This window comes from Nyctereutes procyonoides, unplaced genomic scaffold (genome assembly GCF_905146905.1).
Source record: "Nyctereutes procyonoides isolate TBG_1078 unplaced genomic scaffold, NYPRO_anot_genome, whole genome shotgun sequence".
NCBI lineage: Eukaryota > Metazoa > Chordata > Mammalia > Carnivora > Canidae > Nyctereutes > Nyctereutes procyonoides.
The window spans coordinates 1,960,836-1,975,040 of record NW_026575051.1 but is presented as its reverse complement, the minus strand read 5'-3'; the positions used below and the strand labels follow the sequence as shown (position 1 = coordinate 1,975,040).

The 14,205-nt window shown below is 37.4% G+C and overlaps 1 pseudogene; it reads right to left on the bottom strand.

The window, feature by feature from the left end:
- LOC129512787 (high mobility group protein B1-like) overlaps positions 1–12,659 on the bottom strand; it is an 83,808-nt pseudogene extending 71,149 nt beyond the window's left edge.
- Between the last annotated feature and the right edge of the window lie 1,546 nt (positions 12,660–14,205).

Here is a 14,205-nt window from a genome sequence, read left to right as displayed (position 1 = left end):
TAAAGCTTGAAGACACAGAAATAATTGAGAATAAGTAATTGAAAAGAAAGTAGAAAGGGAAGAACAGAAGGGTGAAGTGAGGGAGGAAGGAAGAATAAAATTATGACAATACCATTTACCTTTAACATTTTTTCTGGTTAAATACTCAAAATTCTTTAGTGATTATTTTTATCAAATAATTATTTGTGAGGATTAACTGATAATTCAATTGGATACTCTTACAATATTTTCTGAAGTAAAAAAGTAAAAGTGACCAGAGCTGAAAAAAGATTTGTATGCATTCATTGGAATTATCCACTTTCTAACTTATTTTTTTAAAGATTGATTGATTTGAGAGAGAGTCAGAAATAGCTAGAAAGCCCGCAAGTGGGGAGGAGAAGGAGAAGCAAGGTCCCTGTTGAGCAGAGCACCTGACACAGGGATTGATCCCAGAACCCTGGGATCCTGACCTGAGCCTGAGGCAGACGCTTAACCAACTGTAGTCACCCAGGTGTCCCTTCTTTCTAATTTCTTGCGATGAATTACAAAATCATATACCAAGAGTTGACAGAGTACTACTTGTTGCTATGTAGCTGTATATATGTACATATATATGTATATATGTACAATATATGTTCATATGAATAGACATGTAATTGGTGAGATTACATTTGTATGGATACACATATATAGAGAAAGAACATATGTGTATATATATGTGTGTGCATGTGTTATCTACAAATACAGAAAGGTATATAAAGAAAGAGTTAAAGAACATGTTAGAGTAAGAAAAAATAATAACATTATAAAAAGATATCCATAAAATGTAACCACTAGAAATAATATTCCTCATTAACTGTATAATTCGGTAAAATCATCACTCTTTCCTCCACCTTTTTTTAGTTTCTGGAGAACATTATGTAAGTCAAAATGAGTTCTCCTGCTAGCACTGAGATGACTGTGTGTCTGTGTGCGTGTGTGCCTGTGTGTAGCATCCTGTTAGTTTTTACTTTACATTCTTAATTTTTTTTTATAAATTAATTTTTATTGGTGTTCAATTTACCAACATACAGAATAACACCCAGTGCTCATCCCGTTAAGTGTACCCCTCAGTGCCCGTCACCCATTCACCCCCACCCCCCGCCCTCCTCCCCCTCCACCACCCCTAGTTCATTTCCCAGAGTTAGAAGTCTTTATGTTCTGTCTCCCTTTCTGATATTTCTCACACATTTCTTCTCCCTTCCCTTATATTCCCTTTCGCTATTATTCATATTCCCCAAATGAATGAGAACATACACTGTTTGTCCTTCTCCGGTTACTGTGGCCAAGTTCAAAAAGGGTGTTGCCTGAGTTCTCCTCTGGGATTTTGATGGAATCTTGTCTCACATTTAGATCTTTCATCTATTTTGAGTTTATCTTTGTGTATGGTGCAAGAGAGTGGTCCAGTTTCATTCTTCTGCATGTGGATGTCCAATTTTCCCAGCACCATTTATTGAAGAGACTGTCTTTCTTCCAGTGGATCGTCTTTCCTCCTTTATAGTATATTAGTTGAGCATAAAGTTCAGGGTCCACTTCTGGGTTCTCTGTTCTGTTCCATTGATCTATATGTCTGTTTTTGTGCCAGTACCACACTGTCTTGATGAACACAGCTTTGTAGTACAACCTGAAATCTGGCATTGTGATGCCCCCAAGATATGGTTTTCTTTTTTTAAAATTCCCCTGGCTGTTTGGGGTCTTTTCTGATTCCACACAGATCTTAAAATAATTTGTTCTAAGTCTCTGAAGAAAGTCCATGGTATTTTGATAGGGATTGCATTATACGTGTAAATTGCCCTGGGTAACATTGACATTTTCACAATATTAATTCTGCCAATCCATGAGCATGGAATATTTTTCCATCTCTTTGTGTCTTCCTCAATTTCTTTCAGAAGTGTTCTGTAGTTTTTAGGGTATATTTTGAGAACCATTTGAATGGTAAATGGTTCTCCAACCTTTTATTTTCAGGTTGTAGGTGTCCTTCTGTCTAAAATGAGTCTCTTGTAGACAGCAAATAGATGGGTCCTGCTTTTTTATCCAGTCTGAAACCCTGCGCCTTTTGATGGGGTCATTAAGCCCGTTCACGTTCAGAGTTACTATTGACAGATATGAGTTTAGTGTCATCATGATATCTATTTAGTCCTTGTTTTTGTGGATTGTTCCACTGAACTTCTTCTTAAAGGGGAGTTTTTTTTTTTATAAATTAATTTTTATTGGTGTTCAATTTACCAACATACAGAATAACACCCAGTGCTCATCCCGTCAAGTGTACCCCTCAGTGCCCATCACCCATTCACCCCCACCCCCCACCCTCCTCCCCCTCCACCACCCCTAGTTCATTTCCCAGAGTTAGAAGTCTTTATGTTCTGTCTCCCTTTCTGATATTTCTCACACATTTATTCTCCCTTCCCTTATATTCCCTTTCGCTATTATTCATATTCCCCAAATGAATGAGAACATACACTGTTTGTCCTTCTCCGGTTACTGTGGCCAAGTTCAAAAAGGGTGTTGCCTGAGTTCTCCTCTGGGATTTTGATGGAATCTTGTCTCACATTTAGATCTTTCATCTATTTTGAGTTTATCTTTGTGTATGGTGCAAGAGTGGTCCAGTTTCATTCTTCTGCATGTGGATGTCCAATTTTCCCAGCACCATTTATTGAAGAGACTGTCTTTCTTCCAGTGGATCGTCTTTCCTCCTTTATTATATATTAGTTGAGCATAAAGTTCAGGGTCCACTTCTGGGTTCTCTGTTCTGTTCCATTGATCTATGTGTCTGTTTTTGTGCCAGTACCACACTGTCTTGATGAACACAGCTTTGTAGTACAACCTGAAATCTGGCATTGTGATGCCCCCAGATATGGTTTTCTTTTTTTAAAATTCCCCTGGCTGTTTGGGGTCTTTTCTGATTCCACACAAATCTTAAAATAATTTGTTCTAAGTCTCTGAAGAAAGTCCATGGTATTTTGATAGGGATTGCATTATACGTGTAAATTGCCCTGGGTAACATTGACATTTTCACAATATTAATTCTGCCAATCCATGAGCATGGAATATTTTTCCATCTCTTTGTGTCTTCCTCAATTTCTTTCAGAAGTGTTCTGTAGTTTTTAGGGTATATTTTGAGAACCATTTGAATGGTAAATGGTTCTCCAACCTTTTATTTTCAGGTTGTAGGTGTCCTTCTGTCTAAAATGAGTCTCTTGTAGACAGCAAATAGATGGGTCCTGCTTTTTTATCCAGTCTGAAACTCTGCGCCTTTTGATGGGGTCATTAAGCCCATTCACATTCAGAGTTACTTGAACTTCTTCTTAAAGGGGAGTTTTAAGAGTCCCCCTTAAAATTTCTTGCAGAGCTGGTTAGGAGGTCACATATTCTTTCAGTTCCTGCCTGTCTTGGAAGCTCTTTATCTCTCCTTCCATTTTGAATGAGAGCCTTGCTGGATAAAGTATTCTTGGTTGCATGTTCTTCTCATTTAGGACCCTGAATATATCCTGCCAGCCCTTTCTGGCCTGCCACGTCTCTGTGGAGAGGTCTGCTGTTACCCTAATATTCCTCCCCATGAAAGTCAGGGACTTCTTGTCTCTTGCTGCTTTAAGGATCTTCTCTTTATCTTTGGAATTTGCAAGCTTCACTATTAAATGTCGAGGTGTTGAACGGTTTTTATTGATTTTAGGGGGGGATCTCTCTATTTCCTGGATCTGAATGCCTGTTTCCCTTCCCAGATTGGGAAAGTTTTCAGCTAGGATTTGTTCAAATACATATTCTGGCCCTCTGGCCCTTTCCGCGCCCTCGGGAACCCCAATTAAACGTAGGTTTTTCTTCCTTAGACTGTCATTTATTTGCCTTAATCTGTCTTCATGGTCCCTTAATTGACTGTCTCTTTTTTCCTCAGTTTCCCTCTTTGCCATTAACTTGTCTTCTATGTCACTCACTCGTTCTTCCACCTCGTTAACCCTCGTCGTTAGGACTTCTAGTTTGGATTGCATCTCATTCAATTGATTTTTAATTTCTGCCTGATTGGATCTAAATTCTGCAGTCATGAAGTCTCGTGAGTCCTTAATGCTTTTTTCTAGAGCCACCAGTAGCTGTAGAATAGTGCTTCTGAATTGGCTTTCTGACATTGAAGTGTAATCCAGATTTTGTAGCTCTGTGGGAGAGAGGGCTGTTTCTGATTCTTTCTTTTGAGGTGAGGTTTTCCTTCTAGTCATTTTGCTCAGTGCAGAGTGGCCAAAAACAAGTTGTATTGGAACACGGGGGAGTATCACTGGTCCGTCCAGCTGGTCTTCTGGGGGAGGGGCCTGCTGTGCTGATTTTCAGGTGTTAGCACTTGGGGGAGCTGCTCTGCCCCTGCCTGCTGCAGGGCTCAGCGGGGGTTGTTTACCCCGTGGGGCCCCAGGAGGATCAGCCGCAGTTGCTATGGCAACTCTGGAAGCCTGGATTTAGCCTCCGCAGGAACTACGGGGCTCGGGGCTCTCGGTTCTCCGTCTGCAGGGCCTGGAGGCTCCGGGGCGGGGCCGCTGATCTGCTCAGCTCGGGGCAGGAGCGTCCTCGCTGTCCTGGGCCCTCCCGGCCTCTGCCTGTCCCGGGGGAGGCCGGATCCTGGGCTGTGTCCCGGCGCCCTGTGCTCCGGGGCCTGCGCTGGTGGATTCGCGCTCCCGCCCCGCAGCCCCCTCCCTGGAGCCGCTCCCGAGCCCCTCCGAGCTGCTCCGGTCGGTCCCGCCGTGCGCGCTGCAGCCCTTAGGGAGCTCGGCGCACTCTCCCGGAGCGCAGGTGTCTGTGAGTGTCCCCGGGAGCCCGAGGGCATCCCCGCCCTCCTGGGTCCTGCTCCACCTCCCTGCGAGCCCCTTTCCGCCCGCCCGGGAAGGTTGGTGCAGCTCCTGCTCCTCCGGGACGGGGCTCTCCTGTCCTGGGGACACTCGCCCCGGCCTCAGCCCGGCTCGTCGCGGGGCCCCTCCCCCTCTGAGGCCTTTTGTGTCTTTATCTCTTTTTCCCCGTCTTCCTCCCTTGATAGAAGCGCGAACTCTTCTCACTGTAGCGTTCCAGCTGGTCTCTCTTTACATCTCAGGCCGAATTCGTAAATTTTCAGGATGGTTTGAAGGTTATCTAGGTAATTTGGTGGGGACAGGCGATTTGGGGACCCTGCTCTTCCGCCATCTTGCCCCTCCCCCTCTACATTCTTAATTTTTAACAAATTTTAATTTTCTTCATTTATGTTTACTTTGATATTTATGTTAATAACACATTAATTTTTTGTTTTGGTTTTCAGAACTTGAGAAAAGTAATGGTAAATATTCTGACAACCCTTTAGTCCTGCACTATGATGCCTCTCATCACTGGCATTTCTTGCCTTTTCACTTGCGTGCCATCCCTTGGCTTCCCCTTCTCCTGAATGTCTGCTTTCCCTCCCCATTGTTTGGTTTCTGCACTTTTCCCATATTAGGTTTCTTTCGCTTCTGTTTTCCTGTCTTTTCCATCTTTTCCTATATCTCTCTTTTTTTCATTCTATGCCTTGTCAGTGTGTAAAAATTATGAAGTTGGTGAAATAAAGGAATTTATCCAACAACCATATGGTTTTCGTTCAATTACATTTATCGACAATACTTTACTTAAGTCCCTTATCATGTATTCCAGAGAGGGGTGCTCATTACTATACAAATGATACTACCTCCATCTTTAAGAGACGGAAGAGCACTCCAAAGTTACTGAGTTAAATCGTTGATCTCTTTTCCTTTCAAACATCTGTAAATTCTGACGTTATTCACTGTCAAGTGTGAGACTGAGGCTCACTCTTTCATTGCCATTAATCATTAGTCAAGTGTTCTCATGTGTGTAAGTACTTTTAGATAATTTTGACTGTTTTTTTTTCTTTCCAGCCATTATAATTACACTTTTTATTTACATTTTAATTCTCCCAGGGATTAATTCTGCAAGCGCCATCCTTTTGAATCTTTGTACAGGAGTTTTGTTTCTCAAGGAAATTTCATTGATATTTCTAAATCTGATTTTTTTTAATGTGAGTGACATGAGAATCTACTATCCAATGTTCCTACCAAATTCTCTAATAAGACCCTAAAATAGTCATAAAGTTTAATATCTCTTCTTACCTATATGTTTTTTCCCATTTTATTTATGTTTTCACAAGGATTAGAATGTAAGATATCACCTGAATTTATATAGCAAAGATGTTATGAATAATCCTAAAGATACAATTATTGGTGGCTAAGTGTCATTATTGCATGCTTACTTAACACTTTTGGAAAACCTATCTCACGTATATATGTTGTGCTTTATATTCAAAATGGTAGAAGGCCAATGCAAAATGAATAATTTGGCACTGGCTATCCCAGAGAAAGTCCTATGTACCATTTCACTGGGTCTTCTTTCCTTTTTTTTTTTTTATTTTATCTATTTATTCATGAGAGTTCAAAACTAATGGCCTAACCTTACGTTGGGGTAATATATATCTGCCAAACAAAAATACTATCATTCACACATGCATTACTAAAAGAATTTACCTCACAGAAGTGATTTACCTACATAAATCAAAGAGAGAAAGAAGCAGAGGGAGAAGCAGGCTCCATACAGGGAGCCCAATGTGGGACTGGATCCCAGGACTCCAGGATCACGCCCTGGGCTGAAGGCAGGCGCTAAACTGCTGAACCACCCAGGGATCCCTGGGTCAAATTTTCTTAAAATAAGTGCTAAATGTACTTTTTACAGGAGTGAGAATGATAAACCAAAATTACCTATTGTTGGCGAAAATGCCTTTGGAGCTTAATGTTTCCAGTTCTCAAAAATGTCAGTCAGTTTGCACCAGAAGGAAACCATAGAAGTGTTTCAAGTTTTTCCCTCCTCCCTTCCTAATATTAGTCTTTCTTTTTGCATGAATTGGTTCATCTTCTGTTTTTAGATAAGTAGGTAAAAAGCAAATTTAATTAACATATTATTCTGTGTATGTCTTTGTTTTATCTGATTCTTGTACATTTGTCTTCAACTCTCCATCATCATCTTGATCAACTCCAAGATACATATATTTTTCTCGATCTTCCCTCATTATTTTATCTTTCCAGCTAAAGTTTGCAGTCTTGTTTTATACTTCAACTTCCCTCATTATTACTTCCACATGTTTTTACCCTTTGATTTATGTAGGTAAATCACTTCTGCTAGGTAAATTTTATTAATAATGTATGTGTAAATGATAGTACTTTTGTTTGTCAGATATGTATCACCCCAACGTAAGGATAGGTCATTAGTTTTGAACTGAATTCTCATCACGTAATGCTTTATTTTCCTTCCTTTTAAGTTATTTAGTTTAGAAATAGTTAGATTTTCTTTCCACCAGTGGATAGAGGTGATAACAACCCTATTTTTCTTATGAGGAAAATTAGACCAGAAGGTATATAATTTAAGAATATCTAAAACTGGGAGATAGAGATAAGGATTTATAGGTGAAGTGAGGATCCAAACAATGCAAGAAAGATGGGAAAAGAGTCAGGCAGAGGAATTAACACCAAAAAACAGTGGAGGTTGAAGGATTATGTACACGAGAGAGCTTTTCTCAACACTCACTGTTTTATTTTATTTTATATACACTATGCTCAACTTAAAAATACATGAAGCTATTTCTATAGCATTCAGGATATTTATAGAATTCTTACATTACCATTAACACATATTTTATTTCCCTCAAATCAATTTCAGCATCAATTTTAGTCCACTTATTTCTCCTTTGCTTATAAGAGATACAGGTGCTAAGCAATTGGTGCTTAGCATATATGTTAGTTAGAATGGGGGAGAAAATGGGTTAGAGCAAAGCAATGTCACTCAATTCTTTCAATTTTTTCTGAGTTCAACACTAAAAATTCAGTGTTTACCAAAGCTTGTTTTAAAAGTTCTATATATTGACAATTAAGTTATAGCACACTTGTTAAACTCAAAGAATTAGAAACCATAAGACTTACAGAAAAATCTGTGTCCACACATTACAGCCATTCATTTCCCGATGATTTTAACATCCACAAAAAAGACTTTTCCAGGATTTATAGGTTGATTACTATTTATACAAGTTTGGTTTTCACTTAATGACAACTTGCTTATGTATACTTGTCAAAGTAATTGGCAAAATTAGAAAATTAATTTTAAAAGACCACTACCAGTAAAATATTTTATAAAATTATCTTATTTTAAAAACCTAATATATTTTGGCCCAAACCTTGAATTCCCTAAAAACCTAAAGCCATCTATAAGGACATAAATGTGGGATAATATTCTAGGTGGTCTGACACTTCAACATTTGCATAGTACTTAGTTATTTCAGAAAATTCACTAATTTTCCTCCTTTATGAGGATAAGCATGTGCTCTCTTGCAAATTTTTCAGGTTTTTTGTGTGCTTTTTGTTTACTTTTTTCTCATTATGTTCATCCTAAAAATTTACATTGCATTGGCAATTTTCAACTCATCTTACTTTTCCATATTTATTCCCTTTCACATTTACAAAATTTTCTCCATTTTATTTTTCAGGAGCACTTCTGGAAGAAATTGGTAATTATTTTCAGACTCATATTCCTTTGGTGGTCCATTTTATTGCAATGATTGTTGCACTGCATTGGCAGTTTTCCAATCATCTGACTTTTTCCATATTTATTCTCTTTCAAATTTACAAAATTTTCTCCATTTTATTTTTCAGGAGCACTTCTGAAAGAAATTGGTAATTATTTTCAGACTCTTATTCCTTTGGTGGTCCATTTTATTGCAATGATTGTTGCACTGCATTGGCAGTTTTCCAATCATCTGACTTTTCCATGTATATTTGCCCTTACATTTAAAAGTTTTCTCCATTTCTCTTTCAGAAGAACTTCATGGAAAAATTGGTAAATTTTTTTCAGACTCACATTCCTTTGGTAATGTATTGTATAGAAATGATTTTTTTCTTGGCATTTTCTAATTCTTTAACTCATTACCCACCCCATCTTTGCTCTTTATTTTCTTGAATTTTTAATTATTCTATCCACTTTATTTTTGCTTCCTGAAATTCTCCAATATTAATGTCCCTACTCATTCTCTCCCTCCACCATTTTCCTTTCCTTTCCTTTATTTGCCATATATTCATCTTCTATTTTCCAGATACTTATTATAATTTCATTTTAAGGTTTGTGAGATGCAAAGGACTAGGTTAGGAAGAATGTGCTTGTTTTCAAGCAAGATATATTCTAGAAAACACCATTTCACTTTGATTTTCCCACATGTTCTTTGAATTGGAGTGCCCTGTACTGTGAATATGAAAATATCCTAAATCTGAAAGGATCAGATTCCAAAGTTTCTGAGTTAAGTTTTTTTCTTCCATTGGCCTTTTAAACACTCTGAACATACTGTATTCATGTATAACCTTGAGACTTGCTATTGAACTCCCCTTGACCATATTATCAAGTGATCAGACCTGTATAAATATTTTTACATGACTATAACTGGTTATTTTCTCATTCAACCATACTTATTACTCTTCTTTCACTTGCACTTTTATCTGTTCAATTAGTAATTCAATAAATTGTTTTGGGGGATCTTTATACATACATTTTTTAAAATTATTTATCAGAGAGAGAGGAGAGAGGGGCAGAGGAAGAGCGAGAGAGAGAATCCTCAAGCAGACCCCACACTGAGCGTGGATTCTGATGTGGGGCTCAATCCCAGGACCCTAATATCATGACCTCCAAAATCAAGAACTGGATGCTTAATTGACTGAGCCACCCATGTGCCCCATACAAGCATTTTTCATTTGATTAATCTCATTGATACTATATCTCTGAAGTCTAAGGTTATATTCTAAGATATTTCTATACCAATTTCAGTATCTCACCACAAGAATTATTTAAATCTTTATGTCCCTACATATCACATGGTATTCAATGAGATTTATTCAATGGAATGGATTTCATGTGATTCCTTAAATAGGGAATGGACATGACTTGGCCATTTTGCAAAAACAATCATTAGCAGATGTAGGGCTTTAATCATATCTCATTTCTAATGTTTAGAAAACCTTTCTCATGTACATGTGTCTATATGGTTTCTCTCACGTAGGAGGAAGGCATAGTATAACTCTGGTGAGAAACAGAATCTTTCTGAGAACCCTGTTCATTTGGCTTCCTGGATTTTGCAACCATGTTATTTAGTTAAGATGATCTTCATTCAGCCATGAGTTAACATATTCAAATAAAATAAGGCTGTGAATTAATCAGTGGACAAAAATGTTAATAGAGGAACCCCAAAACATGACCTCACATTATTTATGTGAGCAATATTTCAGCATCCCCTTGTATGGTATTTGTGGGAACTTTATATGATGTAGCTACTGCAATACTGAGATTTGACAAATATATTTAAAGCAGCTAATGGCCACTCTAAAGCTAACAAACTGGATAAATAGGAACCTAAACACTATGAAAAGGAAGAAGAATATTTTTATAAATTAAACAACCAGAACTAAACTCCTAAAATTTTTGTCAATTCATTAAATTAACTCTATTCTCCTATCCTTTATTTACCAGTGAATCTCTAGAAAGCAGTGATCTCTGCACCCCTGTTGTATGCCTCTGTGAGTGTTCACCTGAAATCTTATAGGGTTAATTTAAAATAAATTTTTCAGCCAATTCAAATTTTCTTTGTGGTTATCTCCCACCATTTTTACATTGATCTTTCCATTTGTACTTTTGTTTTTTCACTACGACTACAAGGAAAAATATTAATTTTTGATATTCCATTACTTTTGATCTCCTTCAAAATGACGGGTTTCTTGGGTGTCTGTAACATTTCCTGCATTTTAATCTATATGCCCTCCATTACCACCCCTCTCCTTGATGTATACTATTCCTCTGCCAACATGCAGGTGACACATGGCAAAAAGACACGTGAAAAGATGCTAAACATTAATTATCATCAGGGAAATACAAATCAAAACTATGGTGAGATACCACCTCACACTGTCAGAATGTCTATAATTAACAATACAGGAAATATCAAATTTCACAAGAATGCAGGGAAAAGAGAACTCTCTTATGCTGTTGATGGGAATAAAAACTGTTGCAGACAGTCTAGATGGGTGTTCCTCAAAAACTTAAAAATAGAACTATGCTGTGACCTAGTAATTACACTAGTAGTTATTTACCCAAAGGATACAAAAATACTGATTTTAAGGGGCCCGTGTATCCCAATGTTTTATAGCACATTATCATCAAGAGCCAAATTATGGAAAAAGCCAAAGCATCCATCAATTGATGAATGGATAAAAAATGTACCTGATTTCACTGATATGTGGAATCTAAGAAAGAAAGCAGATGAACATAAGGAAATGAAAACAAAGAAGAGAGGCAAACCATAAAAGGGACTCTTTTTTTTTTTTAATTTATGATAGGCACACAGTGAGAGAGAGAGGCAGAGACATAGGCCGAGGGAGAAGCAGGCTCCATGCACTGGGAGCCCGACATGGGATTCGATCCCGGGTCCCCAGGATCGCGCCCTGAGCCAAAGGCAGGCGCCAAACCGCTACGCCACCCAGGGATACCCATAAAAGGGACTCTTAAGGGAAAAATGGAGGTTGCTTGAGAGGAGGTCGACATGGCATTGGGCTAAATGGGTGATGGGTCTTAAGTAGTGTATTTGTTGTGATGAGCACTAAGTGTTATATGTAAGTGACGAATCACTAAATTCTATTCCTGAAACTAATATTGGACTATATGTTAATTAGTTGGAATTTAAATAAAAACTTGAAACATTAAAATAAATAATAAAAATAAATAAATAAATATTGGCAGAAGGACTAAATGTCTTAAGAATATTTCAAAGTAACATCTTAATTATGAATTATTTTATGTGGACAAAAGAAATAATTGACCTAGGAGATTTCCGGAAAAAGCCTAATATAATCATTCTAATTTTAATATTCTCTCTTTATAATGACAATTTTAATTATATTGTTGATATTTTGGGAATGGGATTTAGGAAAATATCTTTTTAATGTACATTCTAGGTGTCATGTGACTACCTACAATGTACAGGTTTGGACAGATGGGTGCCTTTACTGTATTTTTTTTTCATCACAGTTAAGTACCTTTCCTATATATATACATACATATACATATTTTCATTTTATCTAAAATGGGTGATATTCCAGTGAAGGAGGAATGATTGATATTGTGAATTGCAGATGAAGATGTGTCCTCCCTGCTTTCATAGTTTATTTACTAATTTAGTTCCAGTTGAAGGAAGGGGTAGAAGGATGTAAAACATTGCCACTGATTGGTGAGATATCGTCTGGAACCTCAAGGTTCCAATTTCAACAAATACAGGTCCACTTGGACCACAGAGTAAATTAGGAAACAAGTTCCAATTTTTGATCTCCTCCTTTCCTGACATTGTGTTTTCATTGGAATAAACTGTTTTTTCTTCCTTTTATTTTAGAGGAGAATGAAAATAAAACAAATACCAGTAATGTATCCCACTGTGTACCTTGTTGTTTTCTCATATATTTTTGTACCCTTGCCTTTGTCATAATGATCATCTACCTCAATTCAAATGTATACATCATTTTATGATTTGTCTCAGTATCTTACCTTTCCAAATCATCGTCTCTTCCTATCAATATTTCCATTATTGCCTCTTTCATTTGTCTTGTTTCAATCAAGGAGGCATCATCTTTCTGACAAATGAATTCATTAATAAGATGTGTGTAAAGCTGAAGTATTTTTAAAGTTCTAATGTGTTAGTTTTATCCAAGAAGGATTCACTTGATTTAGAACCCTCTTCATTGCTTCCTCTTCCTTTCCTACTATGTAATTTAGAAATGATGAGATTTTTCTCACAAGATGGGTATGAGATGACATTATTTTCTTTTTTCTGTGAAGAAAATTGTACTAACAGGCATCTAAATTTAGAAAAGTTACAATGTGGGAGACAGAGATGAGTATTAATAGATGTTTTAGACTATCAAATACAAGGAAGATGGAAAAAGGACTACACAGTGGATATACATGCCAAAGAGATTTCCTCCAAGAATATAAGGCAAGGGCAGCCCCAGTAGCCCAGTGGTTTACCGCCGCCTTCCACCCAGGGTGTGATCCTGGAGACCCAGGATCGAGTCCCACATCGGGCTCCCTGAAGGGAGCCTGCTTCTCTCTCTGCCTGTGTCTCTGCCTCTCACTCTCTCTCTCTCTCTTTCTCTCTCTATCATGAATAAATAAATAAATAAATCTTTTTTTAAAGAAAAGAATATAAGACAAAACACCCCAGATACTTGAAGCAAACTTGAAAAAAGAAAAGCAAATTTGGAAGCATAATTCTGAGCTTCAAGTTATATTACAAAAGTGAACAAAACAGTATGATACTGGTGCAAAAATAGACACATAGATCAATGGAACAGAATAGAAAGCCCAGAAATGAGCCCACAATTATATGGTCAATTAATCTTTTACAAACAAAAAAGAATATCCAAAAGAAAAAAGACAGTCTCTTCAACAAATTCTGTTGTAAAAACTGGATGGCAACATGAAGAAGAATGAAACTGGACCACTTTCTTACATGATACGTAAAAATAAATTGAAACTGAAAATGGACAAAAGACCTAAATATGAAATAGGAAACCACTAAAATTGGTGAGGGGAACCAAGTCAGCAACCTCTTTGACATCAGCCAAAACTTCTTTCTAAATATGTATCTGAGGCAATGGAAACAAAAGCAAAAATACTGGGACTTCATCAAAAGAAAGGCGTCTGCACATTGAAGGTAACAAACAAACAAAAAGTGAAAAGGAAGAAGATATTTGCAAATGACATATCTGATAAAGGAGTAGTGTCCCAAATGTATAAAGAATTTATATGACTCAACACCAAAAAAATAAATAACTCAATTAAAAAATTTGTCAGAAGACATGAATAGATGAAGAAGACAAACAGATGGCCAACAAACACATGAAAAGATGCTCAACATCACTCATCATAAGGGAAATACAAATCAAAACTATAATGGGATCCCACCTCACACCTGTCAAGTGGCTAAAATCTAAGTAACAACAGATGCTGGCAGGGATGTGGAGAAAGGGGAACCCACACACATCGTTAGTGGGAATGCAAACTGATGCAGGCACTCTACAAAACAGCATAGAGGTCCCTCAAAAAGTTAAAAATAGAGCTATCTTATGA